This window comes from Macaca thibetana, chromosome 4 (genome assembly GCF_024542745.1).
Source record: "Macaca thibetana thibetana isolate TM-01 chromosome 4, ASM2454274v1, whole genome shotgun sequence".
Classification (NCBI taxonomy): Eukaryota; Metazoa; Chordata; class Mammalia; order Primates; family Cercopithecidae; genus Macaca; species Macaca thibetana.
In genome coordinates this window covers 115,351,102-115,373,120 of record NC_065581.1, presented here as the reverse complement: position 1 = coordinate 115,373,120, position 22,019 = coordinate 115,351,102, and the positions used below count along the sequence as shown (strand labels likewise).

The window sequence follows — 22,019 nt, the reverse complement described above, 5'->3', positions numbered from 1 at the left end:
TTCAGAAAGGGGAAGTTCTCATCACACATTCAACTGTTAAAGAAGCATAAGGAAATGACCAGTCTTAAGGACCCTCCAGGGACACTGTTTCTCCTGTCCTTCCCTTCACTGCTGTGTCAACTCTCTTTGGCCAAAGGGTGTCATGGAAAAAAAGAGAAGGGGCACCCAAGCCAGACTCTCAGTTATTAAAGAAGCATCAATCATTGAGATTGTAAGAACTAAGTCAATACAATGACCATTCAAGTAAGATCTTAGAATTTCTGGTGACTGTATACTCAGCTATGTGCTGTTTAACTGAGGATCTCAATGATCCAGGTGTCTTTGTCCATGTTCAGAGTGAAGAGCCTGGGGGTTACGGATAATGAATCCCCATTGATCCAAAGTTATTGTGGATAAAAGCATTCTAGTTAATTGTCTATTAATTCGAATAGCTATTTACTCAGTTCTATTAATACTGCCCTCAGAGTTTGCATTCATGTCTGGTTCCCCCAGCCATCCTGTGAACCTTTGCAGGGCTTATTCCTTCATTCACCTACCAGTGGCTACTCAGAACTTTACATTTGGAGACATTCCAAAAATGCGTATTACCTCCCACAGCTTCTTGCCCTTGAGGCCCTACTCCTTCTGGTAAGCCAAAGGTGCCATTTTGAGAATTTAACACTGTGCTATGTGCTACCCTTGGTTTGAGTTCAGGCTGACATGGTGGCAGCTGCTGCCCAGCCAAGGAGAGACAGAGAAACCAGGTTATTTTATGCACATCCAGGACAACACTCACTGCCCTGCAATGGGCTACTATGAAACTGAGATGTGAGTAGATTGCACTCCCCACAGCTTCTGGCCTATGCTGCTTGCCTGGGATAGATACCATCCTCCCTAGTCCCAAGCCCAAGACACTATTTTGAGGCACTAATGCTAGGCTTGAAACTTTTGGACTGAGCTTGGGTTTATGTGGCTGCAGCCACCACCTGGCCAAGGAGGGGCAGGAAAACCAGGTTCCCCTATGCATACCTAAAACAATATCCACCCGTCTACTATGGGCTGCTATGAAACTCAGACTTGAATGGGCTATACTCCCCAGAGCTTCTTGCACACACTGCTTGCCTTAGCGGCCCCTCATATTCTCTTGTCACAAGCCCACAGCTAGCACCATTTGTAGAGTTTAAACCTGGGCTATGCCCCACCCTCAGACCAAGTTGAGGTGATGTGGCTGCAGCTGCCACCCAGCCAGGGAAGGGACAGGGGAGACCAAGCTCCCTTAAGCACACTTAGGACAATACCCACTACCCTTCTACAGGCATCTGTGGGGTGGAGGACTGGCTCACCCAACCCATTGCAGCTTCTAGCAATACCTACTTGAACTGCTTGGGTCCCAGTGGGTTGCTTCACCACTGCTACTGCCATCACCCACATGACACCAGCTTTCCAGGGGCCTGAGAACCCACCCACACACCTAGCTCACTACTCCTACTACTAGCTTCTAAGCAAGCCACCTGGAGCCCCAAGAATCAGTGCTCCAGAGTCCACTAACACCAAAGCCAGTGCCTAAAAACAGGCACATTCATTCCATTGCTGCTACCACTTGGGCCTGAAGACTGGCTCAGTTGGTGTCCAAGTCCCCAGCAAAACTTCACCACAACCTCAACTAATAAATGTACCCTAAGTCACAAAGGGAATCACAGATACCACTGATACTGTATATTGCCAAGGAAGTCACACAAAGATCACAGTACCACAGGCAACCAAAATCAAAGTCAAAGTAGTTTACTCAATCAACATACATACATTCCTAGGAAAAAAATTTCCCCCACAAAAGCAATTTCAAAAAACAATGAAACAAGCAACTGCTATACTAGATGAGCAGATATCAACAGAAAGACACAGGAAACATGAAAAACAGGGAAATATGACACCATCAAAGGATAATAAGAATTGCCCAGCAACAGATCTCAATCAAAAAGAATTCCCCAAAATGCCAGATAAAGAATTCAAAATATTGATTTTAAAGAAGCTCAATGAGATGCAAGATAATCTGAAAACCAATACAAAGAAACTAGGAAGTCAACTCAGGATACAAATGAGAAATTTACCAAGAAGATAGGTATCTTTTTAAAAGGCAGAAATTCTGGAGCTAAAACATTTATTGAAGAAAATGCAAAATACATTCAAAAGATTCAATAATAGATTACACCAAGTAGAACATAGAATCTCAGAACTTGAGGTTGAGTCTTTTGAAATAATCCAGTGAGACAAAAATAAGGAAAAAAGAATTTTAAAATGAACAAAGTCTTCAAGATGTCTGGTACTACATTAAACAAGCAAACTTAAGAATTATCACTATTTCCAAGGAGGAAGAGACATCAAAAAGTTTAGAAAACCTATTTAAGAAAATAATTGATGAAAACTTCCCAAGTCTATCAAGCCATTTAGACATCCAGATCCAGGAAGTCCAATGATCTCCAGGTAAATGCACTGCATAGAGGACTTCATCATTGCATAGTGTATTTAGAATGTCTAAAGTCAAAGTGAAAGAAATAATTTTAAAGTTAGCAAGAGAAAAATGTCTAGTCTCCTATGAAGGAAACACCATCAGGCTAACAGTGGACTTTTCAGCAGAAACCTTTCAGGCCAGAAGAGAATGAGGTTGCATTTTCAAGGTACTGAAATGAAAAAATAAAATAAAATAAATAACTGTCAGCCAAGAATTTTATATCCTGCCAGAATAAGCTTCATAAATGAAGGAAACATATAGGCTTTCCTAGACAAGCAAACATTGAGGGAATTTGTCACCACTAGACCCATTCTACAGGAAATGTCCAAAGGGATCTGAAATATAGAAACAAAAGGTCAATATTCATAATCGCAAAACACATGGAACTGTAAAATGCACTGTTCTTATAAAACAATCACACGAAGGAGGAAAGGAAAGGAATCAAATGACAACATGACAGAATTTCATCCAACCATAAGGACAGACAGAGAGAAAGAGAGAAATGAGTTTTTAAAACAACTAGAAAACAATTAACAATATGACAGGATCAAAGCAATGTTAACCTCATGTAGCAATGTTAACCTTGACTATAAATAGATTAAATGTTTCACTTAAAAGATACTGATTGGCAGAAGGGAAAAAAAACGTCATGATCCAAGTATATGCTGCCTACAAGAAACTCACTTCACTCATAAAGACACATATAAACTAAAAGGGATGGAAAAATATTCCACACAAGAAGAAACCAAAAATAATGGATAGCTATATGAATAACAGATAAAACAGACTTTAAATAAAGAAGCAATTTAGAAAAAGACAAAGAGGTCATTATGTAATGATAAAGGGATCCTTCAACAGGAGAATATAACAATTCTAAATATATAAGCACTCAACATTGCAGCACTTTAATTCATAAAATAAATGTTACTAGACCTAAAGAAAGAAATAGAGCAATACAAATAAGAGGGGAGCACTTTAACACCCAACTCACAGCAATAGACAGACTGTCAAGACAGAAAATCAAGAAAAAAAATTGGGTAAATTGGATTTCAGACCAAATGAACTTAACAGACATTTATTAAACATTTTACCCCAAAACTACAGAATACACATTCTTTTCATCAGCACATGAAACATTCTCCAAGACAGACCACAAGTTAGGCCACAAAACAATTCTGAACAAGTTTTTAAAAATCAAAATTCCATCAAGTATCTTTTTGCATCACAGTGGAATAAAGCTAGAAATCAACACCAAGAGGTACTTTAGAGCTTTCTCATACAAACATGTGGACATTAAAATTCATGCTCCAGAAAACACACTGTATCAATGAAAAAATTAAGACAGAAATTAAGATTTTTTTGAAATGAATGAAAATGAAAATAAAACATTCCAAAACCTGTGAGATACAGCAAAAGAAATGCTAAGAGTTAAATTTGTAGTATGAAATGCCTACATCAAGAAGTAGAATAGCAGGGTGATTATAGTCAATAATAATTTAATTGTACATTTTAAAATAACTAAAAGAGCAAAACTGGATTGTTTGTAACACAAAGGATAAATACTTGAAGGGATGGATACTCCCATTTTACATAATTTATTATTCATTACATTCCTATATCAAAACATCTCATGTAACCCATAAATATATATAACCACTATGTACCCACAAATATTAAAATTTAAAAATACTTTGGAAAAAAAGTAAAAATAACAAATAACAACCCAATGTTGCACCTCAAAGAAATAGAAAAACAAGAACAAAACAAAGCCAAAGTTAGCAGAAGAAAAGACATAACAAAGATCAGAGCAGGACTAAATGAAATAGAGATCAAAATAATATAAAAGATCAATGAAATTAAAAGTTGGTTCTTCAAAAAGATAAACAAAATTGATAGCCCGCTAGCTAGAATAACCAAGAAAAAGGAGAGAAGATCAAAATAAACACAATCAGAAATGGAAAAGGAGACATTACAATTGATACCACAGAAATACAAAAAGTAAAACAAATAATGGCCTCAACAGAGACTGTTATTATTACTGTATGAACAATTATATACTCACAAACTAGAAAATCTAGAGGAAATGGACAAATTTCTGGAAACACACCAACCTCCTGAGATTGAACCAGGAAGAAATAGGACTTCTGGATGAAGCAATAATAAGGAGTGAAATTGAAGCAGTAATGTAAAAAATCTTCCAACAAAAAAAGCCCAGGACCAGATGGATTCACAGCCAAATTGTACCAAACATACAAAGAAGAACTAATACCAATCCTCCTGAAATTATTCAAAAAAATTTAAGGAGTAAGGTATTCTCCCTAACTCATTCTACAAGGCCAGTATCAACCTGATACCAAAACCACACAATGGCACAACACAAAAATAAAACTACAGATCAATATCCCTGATGAACATAAATGAAAACATCTTCAACAAAATACTAGCAAATCAAATCCTACAGTGCATCAAAAAGTTAATACACTATAATCAGATGAGTTGTATCCCGGGGATGTAAGGATGTTTTGACATATGAAAATCAATAAATGTGATACATCGAATAAACAGAATTAAGGGCAAAAACCATATAATTATCTCAATAGATGCAGAAAAAGCAGTCAATAAAATTCAGCATGCCTTAGTGATAAAAATCTTCAAGAAAGATGAAAAGAACCTAGGCCTGGAAAGAATTTACCCCAACATAATAAAGGCCACATACAACAAACCCACAGCCAACATCATGTTTAATGGGGAAAGGTTGAAAGCATTCCCTATAAGAACCGGAACAAGACAAGGATGTCCACTTTCATCATTCTTATTCAACATAGCACTGGAAGTCCTCACCAGTGCAATCAGGCAAAAGAAAAAATATATAAGGCATCAAAATCAGAAAAGAAGAATTCAAATTATCCCTTTTTGCTGATGATTAATCTTATGTCTAGAAAACCCTAAAGACTCTACCCAAAAAATTCTTAGATTTGATAAATGAATTTAGTGAAGTTTTAGGATACAAAATTAACATACAGAAATCAAACACATTTCTTCTTTTTTTTTTTTTTTTTTTTTTTTTTTTTTTGAGATGGAGTCTTGCTCTGTCGCCCAGGCTGGAGTGCAGCGGCACGATCTCAGCTCACTGCAAGCTCCGCCTCCCAGATTCATGCCATTCTCCTGCCTCAGCCTCCTGAGTAGCTGGCACTACAGGTACCTACCACCACGCCTGGCTGATTTTTTGTATTTTTAGTAGAGACAGGGTTTCACCGTGTTAGCCAGGATGGTCTCCATCTCCTGACCTCGTGATCAGCCCACCTCAGCCTCCCAAAGTGCTGGGATTACAGGCATGAGCCACCGTGCCTGGCCAATCAGACACATTTCTATACAACAATCATGATCTAGCAAGCAATCCCGTTTACGATAGCTATAAGAAAAATAAAATACCTAGGAATATGTTTAACCAAGGAGAATAACGGTCTTTATAAGGAGAATGACAAAACGCTGATGAAAGAAATCATAGATGCCACAAACAAATGGAAAAACATCCTGTATGAGTTCATTTTCACACTGCTATAAGGAACTGCCCAAGTCTGGGTAATTTTATAAAGGAAACGGGTTTAATTGAGTCACAGTTCAGCATGGCTGGGGTGGGGCCTCAAGAAATTTACAATCACGATGGAAGGCAAAGGGGAAGAAAGGCACCTTCTTCACAAGGTGGCAGGAAGGAGAAGTACCCAGCAAAGGGGGAAGAGCTCCTTATAAAACTATTAGATCTCATGAGAACTCACTCACTATCATGAGAACAGCATGGGGGAGACCACTCCCATGACTCAATCACCCACACCTGGTTTCTCCCTTGACGTGGAGATTATGGGGATTAGAATTTGAGATGAGATTTTGTCAGCCAAATCATATCACATCCCATGCTCATGAACAAGAAGAATCAATATTGTTAAAATGACCATAATACCCAAAGCAATCTACAGATTCAATGCAATTCCTATCAAATTACCAATGTCATTTTTCACAGAATTAGAAAAAAGATCCTACAATTCACATGGAACCAGAAAAGAGCCCAAATAATGAAAGTAATCCTAAGCACAAAGAACAAAGCTGGAGGCATCACATTACCTGACTTCAAGTTATACTACAAGGGCTATAGTAACCAAAATAGTGTAGTACTGTCATAAAAATAAACACATATATCAATGGAACAGAACAGAGAACCCAGAAATAAAGCCACTTCCCTACAACCAAGTGATCTTTGACAAAGTCAACAAAAATATACACTGGGGAACTGAAATTCTATTTGATAAATGGTGCCAGCAAAATTGGATAGTCATATGCAAAAGAATGAAACTGGATCCATACCTCTCACCATATATGAATATTAACACAAGATAGATGAACAACCTAAACATAAGACCTGATACTATAAAAACCCTAGTTTTCTTAAAAGTAAGAAAACCTAGGAAAAATTCTTCTGGGCCTTGGTCTAGATAAAGAATTTATACCAAGTCCTGAAAAGCAAACACAATAAAAACAAAGGTAGACAAATGGGACTTAATTAAACTAAAAAGCTCCTGCACAGCAAAAGAAACAATCAACAGAGTAAACAGACAACCTACAGAATGGGAAAAGTATTTGCAAACTATGCATCCAACAAAGGGCTAATATCCAGAATCTACAAGGAACTCAAACAAATCAACAAGAAAAAAGCAAATAACCTCATGAAAAAGTGGACATAGGGCATGAATAGATTTTCCTCAAAAGAAGACATAAAGTGAGACCAGGCTCAGTGGCTCATACTTGTAATCCCAGCTCTTTGGGAGGCTGAGGTGGGCAGGTCACAAGGTCGGGAGTTTGAGACCAGCCTGGCCAACATAGTGAAACCCCGTCTGTACTGAAAATACAAAAATTAGCCGGGCATGGTGATGCGAATTTGTAGTACCAACTACTAGAGAGACTGAGGCAGGAGAATTGCTTGAACCTGGGAGGTGGACATTGTGGTGAGCTGAGATCGCCCAACTGCATCCAGTCTGGGCAACAGAGTGAGACTCTGTCTCAAAACAAAAAAAAAGACATAAAGTGGCCAATAAACATATTAAACTATGCTCACCATCACTAATCATCAGAGAAATACAAATTAAAACCACAATAAGATACCACCTTACAATAGTCAGTATGACTATTATTATTATTAAAACTGCTAAAAACAGTAGATGTGGGTGAGGATGTGGAGAAAAGGAAACACTTATACATTGTTGATGGGAATGTAAATTAGAACAACCACCATGGAAAACAATATGAAACTTTCTCAAAGAACTAAAAATAGAACTATTATTCAATCCACAATCCCACTACTAGGTATTTTCTGAAATGGAAAAATATTATTATATCAAAGAGATACTAACTGGGCACAGTGGCTCACATCTGTAATTCCAGCACTTTGGGAGGCTGAGGCGGGTGGATCCCTGAGGTCAGGAGTTCAAGCCCAGCCTGGCCAACATGGTGAACCCCTGCCTCTACTAAGAATACAAAAAAATTAGCCAGTCATGGTGGTGGATGCATGTAATCCCAGCTACTCGGAAGACTGAGGCAGAGGAATCGATAGAACTTGGGAGGCAGAGGTTGCCGTGAGCCGAGATTGCACCACTGCACTCCAGCCTAGGTGACAGAGCAAGACTGTCTCAAAAAAAAAAAAGATACCTGCACTTATGTGTTTATTGCAGCACTATTCACAACAGCAAATATACAGAATCAACCTAACTCCATCAGTGGTGGACTGGATGAAGATCTCATAAATATATACATATTCACATATATATACACATACACGTATATATCCAAAAAATATATATATAAAACTTTATTCTTTTTTATGACTGAGTAGTATTCTATGGTGTGTGTGAATACTACTTAGCCATAAAAAAGAATGAAGTCATGTCTTTTGCAGCAACATTGATGAAATATCCATGGATGGAACTGGAGGCCATTATCCTAAGTGAAATAACTCAGAAACAGAAAGTCAAACATCACATATTCTCACTTAGAAGTGGGAGCTGAACAATGGATACACATGGACACACAGAGTGGAATAATAGATGTTGGAGATGACAAAAGGTGGGAAGGGGTGAGAGGGTGAGGGTTGAAAACTTACCTATTGGGTAAAACATTCACCGTTTTGGTGACTGGCACACTAAAAGCCTAGACTTTACCTTATGCAATGTATGCATGGAAGAAACCTGCGCTTGTACCCCCCAACTATATACAATTTTAAAAACTTTTTAAAATAAAAATATGTATTAAATGAATACTTTTTTCACATTTTACAGAAATACATGTTAACATTTTTCAAAATATGATTACATCTTTGGTTATTCAGGTTCTTTCAAGATATTAAAGTTTCTCTGTACAGTGAAATACACAATGAAGAGTACCTATTTTATGTCCATTGTCTTCAAGGAGGGTAAATTCTTACAAAGCAACAAGACTCTTTTAAGAGAACTCTGGATATGATAATAACTAGCATTCTATGATGGTTACAAGGTACACATGCAAAAGTAATTGTGGTCTTGCCATTAAAAATCATCTCAAAAATGGCAATTACTTCTGCATCAACCTAATAGTTGAGTCCTTATGGGAATTTTGAGGGGGTATTATCTGTTTTTCACACATGTGGCCACTCAGATGCAAGAAATGAAGTAAATTACCTGAACTCGCATTGCTAAGAAGAAAGCAGAGCTGGGATTCAAATCAAGGTCTTCTGATTCCAAATTCCACACACCAAACATCATGCACCAGTATTCCTTCTAATTTAACATTCTTAATTGCAGAAGACATTGAATATTAGAAAAAGGGAGGTGACTAAAATCAATTCTCATTTCCAGGCATGCTGTGGGGGCTGCTTTTTTACGTCCCATACTTGCGTGTGTCTACTCGCCATTTCTTCCCGGTCCCATCCTGTTCCCGTCTCTTCTATCCCGTCATCCACTCTCCTCTTCACTCTTATCTACCTTCCCATCTGTCATCTTCTCTTACACACATCAATAGACTACAGGTAGACACTTTTTATTTCACCATAGCAGTGACTCAAATTTCTGATAAATGGAAAGCAACATTAAATGTACTAATTTTAACATGTTATCACTGAGCTTGCAATGAGCTCTTTTTTAAAAATAGTATTGATTACCTGAAAGTGTACTTGAGAAAGTGACTTATGTATCATTTTATAAGATTGAATTGGGTTAAGGACAATCTTCCTGAGTCTGGTCCACATCTTTCAACCAAGCTAAAGAGTTTGCAGGGGAGGCGAGAATGGGTTTGGGTCAAAGGTCTTTGGGACCCTCACCCTGGAGGGCACATCTTTGAGTTTCTTCTTCTCCTAGGAATTCTCTTTTGAGGGTGAGTCAAATTAATTTGAACATATCTACCCAGCCATGAAGGGTTTGGTGCTCTGTTACATGAAGAGAAATGTCTATGATTATGAAGATGATTAGTATTTTTACTTTCAGATTGGTCCCCAAGGAGGAGAAATAATGGTTCCTGTGCCAAATGTATCTTCCACTGAGAATGAGAAAATGTAACTCACTTAGGGGAGAAATCTTGTTCTTGCCAAAAGGATACGCAGTGGCTGCAAAAAAAAAACTCAAAAAACAAAAAAACAAAACAAACAAACAAACAAACAAAAAACAGGTTGTTGCAGTGCTTACAGCACTGACTAAAGCACCAGCCCCTCCATAGCTTCTCCAATCCCACTCTAGGTCACCACTAATCTAATTCCACCCAGGATCTCCAATAGATCCCATTCTGCAGTTTATACATTTGGTGGTAAATGTGTGTATAAGTGAGCCTCAGAAACTGCTAACCCACAGCAACCATGATGCTTAAAGAAGATGGGGAAGGGGTTATCTCTCGTTCTCTTTGATGAAAGTGTCATTGGAAGGAAAGTCTGACGTATTCCCAGTTGGTTTTCTGTGCCAGACTCAGAAATCCATCTTAGGTGAGGAAACAGAACACATTAGAAAATTAAATGATCTGGTAGTCTCTGATCCCAAAGGACTAAAAATCCAGTTGGAAAGTAAAATCTAGACAGAAGAAAATCTAACAGCAACAAAAGGACCAATGACAATAAAGCCAACAAAATAAAAAGTAAGCTAGAAAACCAGCCGTAAGTTCAGGAAAGGGAGAAAAGAACATAACAACTGACAAAAGATTTTTGGTGGCAACATTAGCTGTTTTAAGCATAAGCACACAGTTCACCCCTGTTTAGAAAGAGTATAGGTTTCTGCTAAAGGGTTGTAAGGGCCACAGGTAATGTTGGCATATGGTGAGACCTAGACTTTTGCACTGCTCCATTCACTACGCCAAGCCTGCTGCTCGAGATACAAGGGACCCTATAATTGCTTTAATATTGCTACTAACAGTGGAAATTGTTAAATTCATTACCTGATCCTTCTAAATTCCAAGCCAGTGTCCCAATTTAAAAAAACAAAAAAAGTTATTTCTTTTCCTTTTTTTTTTGAGATGAAGTCTCGCTCTGTCACCCAGGCTAGAGTGCAGTGGCACCATCTCAGCTCACTACAGCCTCCACCTCCCAGGTTCAAGCGATTCTTGTGCCTCGGCATGAGATACATTTTTAATAGAGATGGGGTGTCACCACAGGCTGGTCTTGAACTCCTGACCTCAAGGGATCCGCCTGCCTCGGCCTCCCAAAGTGCTGAAATTATAGGTTAAGCCACTGTGCCTGGCTGAAAAATGCTATTTTCATTTTAGCTTAATTTGTTCTTCCGTATAGGTCATGAAAAAAAAAGCAAAAGTTTGTCCTGTGTCCTACTTTAGTGATAGAAGTAAAATGGCCACTTTTCACGTGTTGATTTCCCTACATTGCGCCATATGGTTGCTGTGCTGGTGGGCTTAGGGGAGGAGGGGAAGCCATGCGTCTCCCATGGCCTCAGCTCCAGCACTTGCCTCTCAGGCCTGCAGGACTGCAGGTCCCCACCCTGCGTTCCTATCCCAGACCATCCCAAGCCTCCTGTCATTTAAAAGAGAGGAATGTGTTTACTTTTAAGACTAGAACCTTAAGCCTGAAATATAATTGGCTGCCCTTGATACAGCAGAATTTGGGCCAAACAGGCCTTATCCTGAGAGAATGCATGACTAAAAACTAAAAACCAGGTACAGTTGGTCATAAATGATAACATACTAGGGTGTTTCCAAATAACTCAAAGACCTTTTGCTGTTGGGAGACTGGCTACCTTGACTATTTATTAGATCCAATTGCAAGTAGAAACTACTCTTTAAAAGAAAAAAAAAAAACAAAAACACGCAGCTGTCTGTAGTCCAAAACCATGGAAACCAGCTCTCTCTGCAAACAATGAGCCTGCTTCCCGCCAAGACAGCCAGAGCTTCTCAGTTCTCATGATTTTCTTCCAAATCCCAAACAGCAAATGCCTTTAAAACGCACAAAAGAGCAAGGAGCCTACTGAATTGGCAGTTATTCCTGCTCCTTTCTAGTCAATGTCTGTGTAAAGAAAGGGAAGGCATAAAAAGATCTGTGTTTTGCTTGGTTAGGGTTTCCAAAGACAAGATGGCCTCAGGACAAGTTAAGCCTCGGCTTAGAGAGCTTCTTGGAGCAACCCAGGGAGCGCTTCTGCATTTTCATGGCCAATGTATGTTTTCCTTCTCAGCAAAGGCCTTGTTCCAGGGGAAACTGAAATGTATGAGGTCCAGAAGGAACCCCATAGAAACCACACTGCATCCCAACAGGGCCACAGTCAGCACATAGTTTCCAGGTTATAAACCTTCCTCCCCCTTCATCCTTCAATCCCAGAGAGTCTGCAGTCTGTTTTACAAACACTCTTGCAACATACGACTAGAAGCCCGTGTGAACTGGAATCTTAAATACACACAAAATGCAGATAATGCTATCAGGGTCATCCTGCAAGGCCCACCTGTTCCCCCAGAGGCCAACCCAAGCAAAACTGAGACACGGCTGAGGCCCAATGCTGGAAGAGGCTTTCCACCTCCCGCCTCAGCAGCCGGCCCACGTCCACAGGCCCAAGGCAGTGTCCTCAGGCCCAAGGCAGTGTCCTCATGAACTGGGACCCTCTGTTCACACAAGACAGGAAGCTGTTACTCAAGCTACATGAGCACAGCCCAGGATCGCTTATCTCTTCCTGAGAACCTCTCCACTGCCTTGGGGTCAAGTTGCCCCTCAATGCTCCCCGTATTTGCATATTGCTCCCACTCCAACTCCTTCACCAGGCTGTAAGCTCCATTCTGTTCACTGCTGCATCCCCGGTTCTTAGTTCAGTGCCTGTCAGCAGAAGCTCAATAGACATTTCTTGAAAGTTGTTGGAGCGTCAGTCTCGGAGAGATCCATGCATTGGAGTGAATCTCTATTGATAGAAGTTCAGTGAAAGAAATATGAGTAAAAGAGATATTTGGGGCAGAGGGCAACTTCCAAAAATCCATCAAATAGGCTGTCACCTGTGTATCAGCCTGCCCTGTGCATCCGCTGTAACCTTTATTGTGTCTTGGAGTTCTTTGAGAATGTGATTAAATCTATACACCCTTTATTAAAAATATATATATAGACACACACACACATACATATACATGCATTGTTGTCTGTAATTTCAAGAGTTTTAAAGGATGCCGTGAAGCACATTCCTGGGATCTCAGGCTAAGAACACCTGCTTCATCTTAAAATTTGATACTTTTCTCGGCTTCTATTTTAGTCTTCTACCTCCCTGAGGGCAGGAAGGAAATCTTAGTCAGCTCTGTGTCTACCATCATTCCTTGCACATAGTGAGGATCTCTTGAAAAAAATGCACACAAACTGAGAAAGCAATGAACCAGTGACTCTTGAAATTCAGCAATAGCACCAATCCTAAGCAATCCACCGTTTGCTTCTGTGTTTCCCTCCACCTACCCACCCATGGAAGCATGTCTAAGACTTGCAGAGTCAGAAATAAGCAGTGCTTCTGACATCTACACAAAGCAAACAACCAAGAGTGCCTGCCTCAGGACATTGTCCTCTGTGGTGAGGGAGACAGTTGCAGGACTGTCCCCAGAGGATGCTTTCTAAACCTATGGGGGCATGTTTTGGTTGTCACAATAATTAGGGGGCCACTGTCAGTGTTTATTGGGTAAGACACCAGACATGTTGCAATGTCTAGGCTAATTCTGCATTGCAAAGAATTGTCCAAAGTCTCACATGACTCCCAATTGTACCATCAGATATTCATGTAGGTGAAAACGTATTTATAGATCTGTGATTCTGGATCCTAACTCTGTGTTCCAGTGTAATTTTGGTACAGTTCTAAATGTACACTGAGTTTTCCAAAAATGCAGCTACCACATAAGTCCATGTGAGATTGTTTGGCTGGAACTTTACCAAGAGCTGTTCTCCTTTTGACTAATCTCCATACTAACGTCTACATCTCTGTTGGGATTTGAGCCACCAGCGAAGCACACCTGTATCATGCTACATGTGAGAGCTATTTTATTCACAGTGATGCTACATAGGTATGTAAGCTCTGACTACTTTATCATGTCTTCTGCTGTAGTTGTACCGAAGCACTTACGTATTGAAATGTATATTCTTCTTTAAAACTATTTTTTAACATTTCTCATTTATATTCCAGTAAGAACATTCTACTGAATTTCAAAATTATGTTTAGAAGTAAGTTTTGTCACTTAGATATTTAATTTCAAGAGATTAAAAGAAGCATTACAAAAAGGTTCCTATAAAAAGGAAATTAAGTCTGATAGTGAACTACAGCAATACCATTTATAGGGTGAATCATTAAGGATGCTTTTAGATGCAAGTAACAGCATGCTAAATGTGGTTTGAAAAATAAAGATGTTAGTTATTTCATAAAACAAGAAGCCCCGAGGTAGGTATTTTCAGTGTTGGCTTAGTGGCTTAATGCGGTGGAAAATAACCCAGGTGACTGTCATCTTTCTGCTCGGCTACTTTCAGTGAGTTGTCATTTATTCTCAGGATTGTCCCTTTGACATTGCAAGAGAACTGCTGCAGCTCAGTCTGTATCCAAAAGAAAGAGGCACTAATTTTCCCTTGCATGGATCTTTTAACTAAAGAGGAAGATTTTTTTCCAGAAGCTCCAGCGAAGACTTTCTTTCTGGTTTAATTCGCCAGGATTTAACTAGATGCTGATGGCAGCAAGGGGAGCTGGGAAAGCTAGTGTTTTCAGTATTAAATACAGGTGGCTCTGCTGGCAAGGCTTTGGACGGGGGACTCAGGGGCACAGGTGCAAATGGCTGTTGGTTGCAATCATAACTGTTTGCTATGATTACTCAGAACGAAAAACATCTAACAAATGGTATGTTTTAGAATGATATATCTATATGTTTATACTTAACCAAAAGTATGGAAAAAAGTCATCAGTGAGACTATGTTTAATGGTATTGATTCTGCATACCCTTTTTCTTCCTAGTTGCCACAATTTATTGGTTTTTGTTTATTTTTTGTTTTTGTTTTGTTTTTCTTTTTTTTGAGATAAGATCTTGTTCTGTTGCGCAGGCTGGAGTTCAGTGGCACGATGACAACTTACTGCAGCCTCAACCTCCTGAGCTCAAGCCATCCTCCCACCTCCAACTCCCAAGTAGCTAGGACTACAGCTGTGCCACCATGCCTAGATAATTTTTTATTTTTCTGTAGATACAAGGGTCTCTCTATGTCGCCCAGGCTGGTCTTGAACTCTTGGGCTCAGGTGATCCTCCCACCTCGGCCTCCCAAAATGTTAGGATTACAAGCATGAGCCACCATGCTCAGCTCTAGTTGCCATAATTTGATTTTAAATCAAAGTGGCATGTTCTATGTTCAAAAATGATTCAACTGTGCCACCTACCTCATGGCTTTACTGTGGGCGACAAGTGAGAATACATGCAATTACACCTGTAAGGTATTCTTGACCTGATAGCATTATCCCCAAAGAATGCATATGAAACGTAGCTGTAAGTTTATTTATTTATTTTTCACAGAATACAAATAAAAGTTTATTGTACAAAATTAAGGCCTTCGTATTTCATAGTTCACCAAGGCTAAAGAAACACTAGATAATTTAAGTCCTTCACAAAAATTTCACTTTCACTCCCTGTAATCTCTATTACAATGACCCAACCAAATGTTAGCCAAACAAACACTATAAATAACACCAAGTCCTTTAAAGATGACTATCCCAAATGTTATTTCTTGGCATAGGTGATCTTCATAGCATGGGATGTTGTGATCTTAAATCCCTGCAAAGCATCCCTGGCAGCTCCAGCCTGACCATCATTTTCAAATTCAACAAAAGCAATGTCATGCCTCCCTGGTACTAGACATACTTCCTTGAAGCCAGGGAACTGATTAAACAGCATGGATAACATCATCTCATTAGTCTCTTCTGGTAAGTTATTAAGGAATAAAATATAGTTTGGAGGATAATCGAGGACCTGAGGATTTGGTGTTGAATTTCCTTGGATATTAGCTGAATTTGGAGTTCCCTAGCCAGGCCTTTTGTTTGTGGTGGTTGCAGTCTATTCCACAGTTTTGCCCTTTTTCTTTTCTTTGTCAGCAAAAGTGCCGCACATTTTAGATATTATATCCGAATCTGTTTTTGCATATATATTCACATTGGTTTACCATGAAATGGAAATCCTTGTGACTGTCTCAAAGCACTTGTGGATGAGCCCAGTTCCTTAAATATGACAAAGGCCTGCCCTTCATCTTCATGGTCCTTAAAGCCACAAAGTCCACCACATGACCAAACTAAGAAAACAGGGCATATAGGGATCTCTTCAATTCTTCCTTTTTAATTTTGCCATTCACATTGTTGATATAAATTGTATGATTTGGTCTGATACCCATGTTTGAGTTAAATTCTTCAGAAAGAGACAGTAAATAATCTAAGGCCTATGTCGTCTCCCATAAGAAACAGAAACTACTGTAAGTTTATTTTAAGCTAGGTTTCACAGCCTAAATGAAAATAAAATGGAAAAAAATGTGTGAGATTGAAATTTTGCAATCTAACTTTCAAATTCACCTAGAGATATGATAGGTTAGACTACTAGAATACTGAGAATGTAACCTTTTAAAAAATGGAAATAGCAAGAAGGGCAATCTTCTGTCCTGTTTTAATCCCCACTGGCTATGCCCTGTCAAGATCTAGAACACAGTTAGGCACTAGAACCAGGAGCCAACAAAGTGTGATGATGCTCTCTGCAGCCGCCACATGCTGAGCATCTCCATGCTCTTTGGTGCTGCTCAGTGGAGCCAGAGTTAACCCCAGGGACCAGATGTCAGGGTTTGCCCAGGAAGGTCTCACTTTACTCGTACTACGGATACGGACAGGAGGCAAGGAAATACTAGGTAGTAGAGGGCGGTTCCCCAGCAAAGGCCCCACCCTCAAGCCTGGAAACCCGAGGCTTTAAATGGGAATAGGCATTCCTGTTTTTGCCCCCAAATGTTGCCTCTTCCAAGACCACCGTGGCCCACCACACCCCCATCCTATACCTATAAAAATCCCAATCCCCAGGCTCCATGAGCAGAAGTATGGCAGAGCAGCAGAGCAGCATGGCAGAGAATGAGAGAAGAGAGGAAGCATCTGAGAGGAGTTCGGCTGGGGGCATTGGGAGAGGAGATCAGCTTCAGGATGACTGAACTCCAGGAGAAGATCATCTTCCCACTCTATCCCCTCTCCAGCTTCCCATCCCACTGAGAGCCACCTCCATCACCCAATAAGATCCCCGCATTCACCATCCTTCAAGTACATGTAACCTCATTCTTCCTGGATGCAAGGCAAAATTTGGGATGCACTGGGTGCAGAGACCCAAAAAGGCTGTCACCCTGACTCTTCGCTGAGCTGTTTAACACTTAAGCCATCCCCGGACAGCAGGGCTAAAAGAGCATTGTAATACTCATAGACATTGCCATGGGGCCAGAGCCCAAAGGCGCACACCCTGGCTCTGTCTCCTGCTCACCTGCATGCTCCCCTCCTGTAAGGGATTTGAGCATGTGGTGGCCAAGCAAACGAGCCACACCCCTGTTGCAAGTCCCACAGAGGGGTCCAGGGAGTCTCCCATTTCATTACTCCTACCCTAATTAAAAGTGTGCTGGTTTGGGGATAGTTACCCCATGAATCGATTTTGAAATTCTAGACCGTAAAGTCTCAACTCACACCCAATCTCTCAGCTGAAGAAAGAAAAGTTAAAAGAAAGGGAAAGTTGTAGGGTTGGGGAGTTGGAGCAGAAGAGGGTTAAACAGGAAGGAAAAAAAGAGTAGGCCATTAAGAAAATAAAAACTCAGCCCCTACATTAGGAAGAACAAAAATCCAGAATGCCATTCCTCCAGGTATTCTCCTTCTTGGCTGGGAGGGCTGGTGGGGAAGGAAAATTTCACAACAGCCCAATGAATGGATGGCTTGTTTCCCTCCAAGGAGGCTTACAGCTGGACACCAGTAGTCCGAATAGCGGTCCTGTTTCTCAGGCAGGCTTCCAAGGCCGCCAAGTGTTACAAGCCCTTCATAGAGCAGTGGATTTTAAAGGTGAATTGAAACTATTTTAAGATCCCTCTTGGGTAGCAGATGGACAGAATGACGGATTGTTACTATGGTGTAGTTGTTTTCATTCCTGGCCCAATTGCCGCACTAAGCACACAGCACTGTGGGCTCCACAAGAGACAGGCATGGTTTGCTCTCTCTGCAAGCACGATGTGTTCTGTAAAACATGCAAAGAAAGAAGAGTGGGAACCAGATTACAAGTTCTTCTAAATAAAATAGAAAAACATTTACTAGGCCATAATAGGACTAGGCAAGCTAATGCAGAATTTCGCTTTGATATTATCTTTGAGACCCAGTTGGGGGAAGGGGGGTGACATGTATGTGAAATTGTACTTTCAGGAGTTTTATTCAGTAATCCAAAAACTAAGAAGTCTTTTGATTGGATCAGTGTTACCCAATTTTGGGGCCAAAATAATAATAATAAACTTTGGTATACCTCAGCGGTTAAGAGTTCCAGTTCTAGGCCAGGAGTGGTGGTTCACGCCTGTAATCCCAGCACTTTGGGAGGCCAAGGCGGGTGGATCACAAGGTCAGGAGATCAAGATCATCCTAGCTAACACAGTGAAACTCCGTCTCTACTAAAGATACAAAAAAAACTTAGCCGGGCGTGGTGGCGGGTGCCTGGAGTCCCAGCTACTCAGGAGGCTGAGGCAGGAGAATGGTGTGAACCCGGGAGGTGGAGCTTGCAGTGAGCTGAGATCGTGCCACTGCACTACAGCCTGGGTGCCAGAGCTAGACTCCATCACAAAAAAAAAAAAAAAAAAAAAAAAAGGTTCCAGTTCTAGATTAGATAGCCTTGATTCAAATCTCAGCTTCATCGGTTACTAGTAACTCTAGGCAAGTTTCTTAAACACCTTGTATCTTGGTTTTCTCATCAGTAAAATGCTGATGTTGCCTCTGTCATAAGGTTGTTGGGAAGAGCTGATAAACAAAATGCTTAGGACACTGCCTGGCACATCCTGGAGCTTGTTAATGTCAGTTGTGGTGGTAGCTGTCACTGTTAAAAGGTGTAATTTCAAGGTTCCATTGTAATCTCTTAAATGTGCTTAGCTATGCTCAAGTTGGCCAGCCAGGGAAAAATGTTTTTTTCAGAGATAAGGTACTGATATTTCGATAATGCTCCCAGTTTCCCTCCCTTGAGTAGGTCAGGAAGGAGGAAGGTTTGTGAAAGAATGGAGCTATTATAAAATATAGTTACAGGGTTGTATAGCTCTAAGGGGTTTCTGTGCTGCCCTGGTTACTTCTCTTGCAGAAAAAGTGTTTGGGAGACTGAGGCTGGCAGATCACGAGGTCAAGAGATCGAGATCATCCTGGCCAACATGGTGAAACTCCGTCTCTACTAAAAATGCAAAAATTAGCCAGGTGTGGTGGCACGTGCCTGTAGTCCCAGCTACTTGGGTGGCTGAGGCAGGAGAATTGCTTGAACCCAGGAGGCAGAGATTGCAGTGAGCCGAGATTGCGCCACTGTACTCCAGTCTGGTGACAGAGCTAGACTATGTCTCAAAAAAAGAAAAGGAAGTGGTAAGAATTCATACCAATTAGAGTCACCAAAGCTGGGAAGGTAGGACTGAAATGTTTTTGTTCCACAAAAGTTTTCTGAGCCTTTGCCTGCACAAAGTACTTTATTAGGACATTTTCGCGCTACCTGTGTGATGCTCAAGGACTTCATTCATTCACTCACTTATTCCACAAGTCCGTGAGCATTAACTATGGATCAAGAACTGTGCTAGGGGCTGGAGATAGAACAACAGACACAACAGGGTCCTAACCTCAGGGCCTCACAGAGTGTGGGGGATGCTGACCAGTAGCAATCATGAGTGATAGCTCAGGAACTCAGGGAGCAGAGAGAAAAGGGCCAAACTCATCACTTGATTCACGGAAAGCAATCTCAGGTTCTAGCAAGGGCAGAGTCCACATATGGAAGTGTTTCAAAGTGGAGAATTCCTGATTTGATGTCAGACTTAAAAGAGCAGGTAAAACTCAGAGCCAATTTAGTATGAGCAGCGAGGGGAGACAGGGGAGTTGGCAAGGCAGGGACTAGGTACCACTCATTAGTTCTTTGCCTGCAGCGTGATCAGCCTTGTGTTAAGCCCTTTCCGCCATGCTCTATGACAATCCACTGAAGTCAGGAGGCTGTTGTCTTTTGACAGATGAGAAACCTGAAGCACAGGGTATTTAAGTGGCTTGGTCAAGGTCTTCCAACTGCTTAGTGGTGCTGGGTTAAGCAGATGGCTGTGGCTTCAAGCTTTGGTTTTTCCATTGCCCGACGGGGGCTTGGTTCCAGGAAGGCAAGTGGACTCCATCCGGGATATTATGAAAGGAAAACTAAGAGCATGTTGTTACATCCAGAATGATGGTAATATGTTTAAAATTAGATTATATTAGGAAACTGGCAATACTATGTGCCCCTAGGTGTGATCCAGCCTGGATGGGCAAGTCAGGCAAATAAAGATCATTATCAATAGCCTGATATGCCCAAAGTGTTAATTTGCACATAGGACTTGCACTGGCCACTCAATCAGGCTACTTGTGACTTCTCTTTCCCTGAGATACCCATTTGGCCCAGGGATGTATGCAAATGAGTTCTGGATGTTCATAAAAGCTCTGTCTCCCCACAAAATGCAGATTGCCAAGTGATGCATCTCTTCCAACCAAGTTTTCATTCTCACATCTTTGGTTCTTTGATTGATTTTGCTACTCCATTTCTAGAACCTTCTTTACCATCACCCCCATCTTGGGTTGGTTTGTGTTTATATTCAGCTCTAAGTAACAGAAACCTAAACAATGGCTTCAAAGAACCATGAGGTTTAATTTTTCTTAGTGGCAGTTGCTAGCATTAGTGGAGACGTGAAAATGTTGATCCTGTCAAGAAGTAAATTGCTTGCATAGATGGAAAGATATTTCATACTGCCCCGAGTCTCCAGATTGTTATTTACTGTCCTAGATGGGGCCATTTAGTTTTCATGACAGGCTGCTGACTTTCTAGTTACTGTCTTCTCTCTAGCTGGCCTGGCTCCATTCTAATTTCATCAGATTCAGTCTATTATTGGGCCAACCTGGAGCTTCCCTGGGTAGCTGCTCCACTTGCCAATGGTTCAGAATGTGGGTCCTGGGTTAGCTCTGAGATGCCCTTCATTTTGAGTTGCTGAAGCAGAGCTTTCACACACCCTCAGTCCCATGCTCTTCTGAGGGCACAGAGAAACCATGACATGGGAACAGGAGATCATTGAAAAGCCTACTGTGTGCCAGGTGCTTTAGACACACTTTCTCCCTCATGCCTCATGAGAACCTAGGAAATGAATCCTGTTATCTTTTCCATTTGGGAGATGAGGACACAGGTTTAGAAAATGTGAATAAAAAGACTGTATGCCAGCACGGGTCTGTCTGATTCCAAACCCTATTGTCTTTCCAGTCACACTGTGCTGAGCCCTGAAAGTTCCAAATTGTCCTAAGTTCCTTAGATACCTACATCAAGGGTGGGGCAGGGGTGGAGAGGAGAGGGCAGAGTAGACACGATATCTCAGGGAACCTCGGATCAGGCCAGAACCCCAGGGGCTGGGTGCTACAGAAGAAATTTCCCTGGAACCTGCTAGTGACCCAGACTAGGGTCTCTGATGATTATGTAACAGCCATAGCTCCCCCAGACGGCTGGTATCCACAATGGCAGAAACAGGGGATCCCTTATCTAGCTTAGATATTCTATAAGAGCTAGGAGAAATCATACCTAGGTCTACACTACAGTTAGGCAGAAAAGGTTCAAAATGCCGAGTTGCCTTGCTCCTTGCAAGAGTCACATCAGCTCCTGTTGGTGGTCACTTACCTTGCACTCATCAAAAACTATAATCAGTGCTTCTATATCTCTCTCATTAAAAAATGACTTAGATTTCATAATCATTTCATAATCACACAGGGGGCAGTACACAGACCCTCACTGCCCCAACGACATTTGCAAAAGGCACTGGAGCAGAAAGCAT

The 22,019-nt window shown here is 40.8% G+C and overlaps 1 pseudogene across 1 annotated transcript; it reads right to left on the bottom strand.

The window, feature by feature from the left end:
- Nucleotides 1–15,482: 15,482 nt before the first annotated feature.
- Nucleotides 15,483–16,946, bottom strand: LOC126952511 (U2 small nuclear ribonucleoprotein B''-like; annotated as a pseudogene). Its single transcript, XR_007724918.1, has one exon. The product of XR_007724918.1 is annotated as a U2 small nuclear ribonucleoprotein B''-like (transcript).
- Nucleotides 16,947–22,019: the final 5,073 nt, after the last annotated feature.